Here is a 7,645-nt window from a genome sequence, read left to right on the forward strand (position 1 = left end):
TCTACCCACCAGGACATGCACAATACAGGCCATAATCCCTATGGATAAAAACACAGCTGATTTCCAACAGCACAGCAAAGGTGCCAAGACCTTTCCCTTTGCGTGTGTTTGAAGTGGTGATCAAACGTTGTCAGCATCATGAATGATCTCTACATTGATGTGCTACTATATATATTTTTCTCTGATTTAAATTGTGAAACGGAGCGATCAGACTTAACTGCTAAACTCTTCATTCAAGGTATCAAGTACTGTAATCTGTGATGAAGGGTTTAGCAGGCGAGTCTGATTGATCTATTCTGGTGCAATTTTACCATTGTAATAACTTAAGTTCACAAGTTCAACAGTCTTTCCCTTGAGGATACATTTTATATATATATATATATATATATATATGTACACTGCCCTCCAAAAGTTTGGAAACACCCCAACCTTCCTAAACCTTTCAACAAGACAATGACCCCAAGCACACTTCCAAGCTGTGCATATCCTATTTGATTTGGAGAGGAAACAGTCAGCTGGCATCATGAACAGTTATCACATCATGGCCTCCCCAATCACCCGACCTCAACCCAATTCAGCTACTATGGGAGGAACTGGACCGTGATGTCCGTAAGAAGTGTCCAACCAGTGTGAATCATCTTTGGGCAATCCTTTGGGAGGCTTGGAGTAATATACAGTATCAAGTCAATGTTTGAATAAACTGACAGCTCAGATGCCCAGATTATGCAGAGCTGTAATAGCTGCTAATGGTGGATACTTTGATGAATCGAAAAGTTAAGTTTTTTTCTATGTATAAACTTTATGTAATAAAATGTTTTCATAGTTTGTGTTGTCCCCTATCAGTGCAAAATTATCACAAATTAAAAAGGATTCATGCTAATATTGTACAAAACCCCACTTTTCTTGGGCACATATATATATAGAAAGTTTGGAAACACCCTAGAAAAGTGGGGCTTTGGACAATATATATATATACTGTATATATATATATAATTTTTGAGGGGAGCATAAAGTCAAGAATGAGAAGGTAATACAGCTGCCCTGATATCATAATGAAAAAGACTCATTTAAATAATTACATTAACCAATCTTTACTTTTTAGGTAAAAAATATATTAAATATTATTATATATTAACAAATACATTAAAAATGTTCCAAAAAATATATGTCATTTCTTATATATATATATATATATATATATATACAAACTTTGTGTCATGTGGTGCACCCAAAATGTAGGGTAAAATAAATAAAACAGGAAAAATCATTGCGCTGTAGAGAGCACTGTAGATCCTCATGACTATGTTTCAGATTCAATAATCTCTTAAAATATCACATAATTTAATGTTTTAAAAACAAGGCAATGCTAGTTTAGACAGTAAAATGTCATGTGGTGCAACTCTCCAGGAAATGTTATGATATTTATAAATAGATAAATATATAAAATAATGATTAAAATGTGTACACTCACATATACTCAGGGTGTAAGAAAAACCTACAGTACAAACAGTGCTGAAGATTCTTGATGAATTAACCAAAGGTCACATTCCATGGTCCTGTGATCTAATTCTACCTGCTGAAAAACAATGATATGAGCACAATGATATCAGATGGGACTTCCTGACAGTCACCTCATCTGCTAAAGCTCTCAGGTCTGTGAATACCGGCACATCATAATAAACCGTGACATGCAGTAATCGTGAGAATCAGCCCATAGCAATCCTACTCTATTGTCATCAGCCTGCAAGTCTGGGACATCCCATTTTCATAAGCAGTAGAGTACAATTGCTTGGTACAAAAGTTTAGTGTGAATATTACAGAAACAATATTCCTGGCTATTACTTGTAGAGTAAACAGGGTTTTGCTGGTCATGAGTATATGGTTAACTGAGGTCGCTTTTCCTTTCTTGTACTAGACTGCTATTTTTTTTCTGGTGCAAAGGACTAACAATAGCTTACTGGCAGAGAATTGGTAATCAAAACAGGAGATTTCAATTAAAGTCCTCAGCAGAAGGAAACAAAAGTTCAGGAACGGCACGCGCTTTACATCATAGCACTTATAAAAGTCTTTGCTTTAACATTGCATAACTCTTTCAGACATAAAAGCGGCCTTTGTTTTACCACTGACTGCTTATAAAGACCGAACTTAAATCAACTTAAGGAAATGAAAGTAGACCAGAGAGAATACATCAGCCTTCATGCTCTCTGCCAGCATGTACCTTTGTCTATACAGATCAAATTTAGTGCATTGTAACTTTTCCAAACACAATAAACCTGTCAAAAACAACCAATCTCTTCATCTGTACCAACGTTGCTCGGTGTTTGTGAACACCACTGGCTGAAGGTGTGGTGAACACACTGGGGATCCGCCCAGAGCCCGAGGTCGTGTTAGTCGATGGAGTATATGCGCTTTGCGGGAAGAGGTAAATAAGTTTTTCCATTTGAACTAACTATGGAGCAACTTTTGCCGTGGTGCTGCATGAACAAGCCCGAGTCCTTACAAGCTTCGATCCTCCAGCTCTGACACAGTTACCCAGTCACACACGGCGGGATATTTATCTCCATCACATGACAGACCCCTCAAACCATTTTCCAGCATAGTTTAGATCAGGTAGATGAGTGTATCAGATCCTGCATACCGGTGCTGTTACTCAACAGCTTCAGGTGTGCTTTTTCCCTTTATTTTGAGCCAAGTCTGGAAATGCTGACCGATGATCTTGCTTCATGCATGTCTATTAAGTTTATAAGTTGCCCTAGTGATAAACATGGTATCAATTCAAAGGTTTAAGCTTCTAGATGATTTATACTTTGCAGTAAGTTTTTATGTCACCTCATGAAAACACAGTGCAAGACAGTGTTTTTATACACTGGGCTCACAATTTTAAGAAATCACATTAGTTGTTTATCACTTTATCATGTTTGGTAGAATATAGGAGTGTATTTTAAGTCCCAAATCATTTTTAACATATATTTTAATGTTAAATATTAACATGTATTTCTTATTTAAAGTGTAAAAGTAAAACTTAAAAATGTACAAAATTAATAAAAATGTCCTATTATTTAATTGTTTATTACAAATCTTTTCTTGTGAATATTCTTTTTAATTGTAATCACTGCATGTTTTTTTCAAAGTGTGTCCTCAATGTCAATTTCCATATTGTTACCTCATGTCCGAATATACCCATTTTCTTACTGTATAATATGAAAAATAATTAGTCCAGAATGAGTATGTCTGAATATGCAGCATTCTTGAACACTGGATGTAGCTTGGCTTATATCAGGTCACATGACGATTCCAATATGGCAACATCCTCCTCCAGGAAGTGACATAATTTCTGTATAAAATCACAACAATCTAAAAGTAAATAAAACTTGCGCAGTTAAATTAATTGCACACTAATCCCATTAAATATAATTTAAGAAACTTTAAATATTTTTTATTAAATAAATTTGATAATATAGTTTTAATCTTTACACACACACATAGCCTACTTATATATCATATTATTATCTATATATAATTGTAATCTATTTAAAGATGCGTCAATCCTTTAATCTGTTCCTATTTTTAGGGGATGACTAAAACAGACAGTCCTCACTATTCATGTTCATTCATGCATGGCTAATATACATTATGTCACTGTCATATTCAGGCCAGAAAATGGCAAACAAGTTTAAAAAACCCTTTCTTTATTAAATGTAAGATTGAATATGTACAGTGTATGCTTATAATAGTAGCCAGATCTGGGAAGTACCTGATTAGATGTAATCTGGATTACGTAATCAGATTCCAAAAATCAAGTACTCGTAATTAGAGTATATTACATTTTATAATGCTCAAAATCAGATTACAGTTACTTTTTATGGATTCCATATTCACACAGTGGCAGTAAATAATTATAATCCCCCCTAATTCTTCTTTTAAATGGTTTCCTAAAAGTTTTTGTCAGCCAAAACTACAGTTTTCATCATGTAATGTGTAATCAGTAATGGACTGCAATTTGTAAGTAATCTACCCAGCTCTGAATAGTAAGTATGTATAAGTATCTTGCATATATATTAATTTAGTAGCTAATTCACCAATGCAGAATGAAAGTGTCCTGGTTTCAACTCTGCCCTCATGAACTTATTTCAACTTCCACTGGTCTACATTGCACCATTTCTAAAAAGGCACTGATTGCAACAAACAAAAGAGAGTGATAAGCACTCAATGTGCCGGAACAGTTCACTGTTAGTCTTTTTAGTGGCAAAAGCATTTATCAGAAACTACAATTACTTAATAGGTCCTTTTGGTTCAGCAGATTTCACATACTTCCAAACCTACACTCTTAAAAAATAAAGGCGCTTCACGATGCCATAGAAGAAGCTTTTTGTCTAAATGGTTCCATAAAGAACCTTTAACACCTGAAGAACCTTTTTGTTTCACAAGGTTCTTCAGATTATAAAAAGGTAAGGAAGAGATGATTCTTTAAAGAACCTTTGCCTGAATGGTTCTTTGTGGAACCAAAAATGGTTCTTCTATGGCATCGCCTTTAGAACCTTTTCAGTACCCTTATTTTTAAGAGTGTGTAATGCTAAAATTTATGACAGAAGTTGACTGAGCAGAGATTAAAGCACGATAAACTTCCATTCATATAATAAATGTACTATATACATATTATAGAGTACTAAATGTTTTTAGTATATAAAAATACTAAACATACAATCCTAAAACATGCATTTGCTACATGCTAATAATACATCAAATTATGTTATTCAAGCTTTACAGTTTTTGTCAGTTAGCTATGTGTAAGTAAGAGACATTTGAACCAGGTGACACTGAAAACGCTCACCTGATGGATACTGGAGTAGCTGTGCGGTCCAAAGCAAACATGATGTCAACTGCCACTGCTCTAGTAGTTTTCCAAACTTGTTTACACTGAAATACGAGGACTGCTATTGAATGGGCTACCTGAATTAGATAAAAACCATGTTGGCAAGGGAAACCCCAAACTTAGCAACAGCAATTTTTTTACAGCAACACTTCACCCTGATCCTGTGCCAAAAGGGTGTGGGCTGAAAAGAACCCAATTAGAAAGAGAAAAGCCCTTTTGTTTTGTTTTGTTTTTTTTCTCTAGTGATTTTCATCATGAGTTGAGGGCTGTTAGCATGTTGCTAATGGGCTCTGAAGTAGTCAAACAGGCAACTTCTCATCTAGGGTTCCCCAAAGTGGAATTCCCAAGTTAAATTTAGTCTTTAATTACACCTCTCTCCTGCTCTCGTTCTTTCTGACCACACTATCAGCTCACACAGAGTTTTCCTTCTCTTTCCTTCCAAGCTACAGTGTTGAAACAGTTCTGCTGAGGCTATTTTAGGTCTCTGCTGCCTCCTTTCCACCTTGCTCCACAAACACCAACTCTGGGATCCCGATGAGAGGTTAATTGTCTAATTCTGCAGTCTACATGAGAGTGTGTATTCTAAATCCATCGATCTATCATTATAGACATCAGTACACAAGAAAAACTGAGCTAAGTACACTGTACGGCTTTCACAGCGCTCTCTGAAACTGTGAACCCTGCAGGCTGAATTCCAAGCTCAGTGTCATCAAACCTTTGTCTTTTCATGGACAAACAGTGTGTGAAACCAAATACCCGGCTATCGGACCACACACTTCCCGCGGTATGAATGCGAACTGGATTAAGCGAGTGTGCGCGGGTGGGTGGAGTGTCCCGAGGAGTTCAAAGGAAGCTCCGGTCATGAACACACAATAATGAGAGCAGCGCTTACCCTGCTCGCTTGATTGAGGGTGTAATGAGTATTTGAAAACAGATGTGTGAGAGATCACTGCTCTTCGCTATCCCAATATTAGCACAAACAATGTGGAGACAAAAGACAAAGGGCGTGGTCATGAGGAAGCTGACTTTCCATCTGGAGATCTTGAGGAATGTGAGCTTCTTAAGACTTCTTTTGGCTTGCAAAAGCTTATCTAAGTTTGAAAAAGGTTTCATAGTTGGCACTTTGTTATCAAACTGGCATATGTCTTTGAATGTGTTCCAAAGGCCATGCTAATGCTAAGTCATTTAGCCTAGTAATGCTAGCTATTTTCAGTCATGCAAGTACAACCTAATTAAATGGAGAAATATTAAGGGCTAAAAAACAGCTTGTCAAAATCACATTTTTAATCATATATTTCAAAATCTGACCCAGAGGGGATCATAAATAATGTATCATACCATCAAATAATGCTAAGAAACCGTATATTCAGGTTGGTTCAGTCGATAGTCTCTTTTTATATGGCTAAAACACAAATCATTTTAGAATTAAGAAGATTAGAAGATAAATGGTTTACAGCAGTAATTTGATATTGTTTTATGATTTAATGTTACTTTTCTTGTAATTTAGACATATTACATGAACAGAGTGTCTATTTAAACTAAATCTGTTGTATAGTATAATAACAATAGTATAATACAATAGCATAATAACAGCTCAAGTGGCGTAGATGGTAAAGTGTGTGTCAGTCATTTTTGACTCGACTGTGACCCAGGTTCGAATCCCGAACTTTTTAATCTCCATTTTCAAATTTCATATCACATCAGAAAGGCATTTATTTTCAATAAAAATGAAGGAAATAATCAAAAAGTTGAAAATAAAGTAACAGGTAGGGTTAGGGTAGGTGAAGGGAGGGCTTATATTGTCCCAATAAGGTGGCATCCAGTTAATAATTTGAATTAAAATTGACACAATACGTTATTGTATACTGTTTTATAATGTACTACAATACTGAGGTGCAGATAATTGACATTATTCGCATCAAGTAGTACAAACAGCAGAAAATACTGCTATTTTAACAGTGTAAATAGAATATATAGCTATTTGTACTTAGTGTTGCGTCTATCGCTAAGAAAATATGCCATTTTCACTTAGTGTAAATAGCCACTTCCTTAAATAAAACAACTCTGTCTCTCTTTTTAATTAAGAGGCATTGTCAGTGTCAAAGATGAATTTCTGTTTGATGAAACTCTGAATACACAATAAAGTTTAAAGTGTATATATAATATGAAATATTATATGTTTATATTATTATACTATGCAATTATAATTATTATAATATTAAATAATGTAATTATAAATTCAATTATTCTAAATGGTTTTATATTCATACGATCATTCATAACTATAATTAATAATAATAATACATAGATTAAAGGTTATCATCATCTTAATTAACTGGTTTATTATTGAATAAATGTTGAATAGGTGTTCTCATATGCAGCATATTTTTATTTTACCTAAAGAAAAAAAAAACACTTATTACAGTGTACTTGTGTATTGCATAATGAAATGAAACATACTGAAATGTGCTTAATGACATTATTTAGTCACCAAGAATAACAGTGACCATATTCTGTTTATGTAAATGTTTGAAGGGTTTTGTGGGTGTGTGGTTAAAATGGCGCTGCTGTGTCTTAACAAGTTTAATGGAAAATCACATCCGCTTGTACAAAGGCAAGGAGGCAAATGCCTCGGGCTGCCTTATTATGAAGGCAAAAAAAAAACCTTTCAGTGTGCTCAATTAACCGAAAAGTGTTGTAAAAATTTACTTCAATTGAAAAGATTACACAGTCATTTCACACTAAAAACTGTTAAAGGGTTAAACTGTGCAT

The sequence above is a fragment of the Barbus barbus genome (assembly GCF_936440315.1).
Source record: "Barbus barbus genome assembly, chromosome: 50".
Taxonomy (NCBI): Eukaryota; Metazoa; Chordata; class Actinopteri; order Cypriniformes; family Cyprinidae; genus Barbus; species Barbus barbus.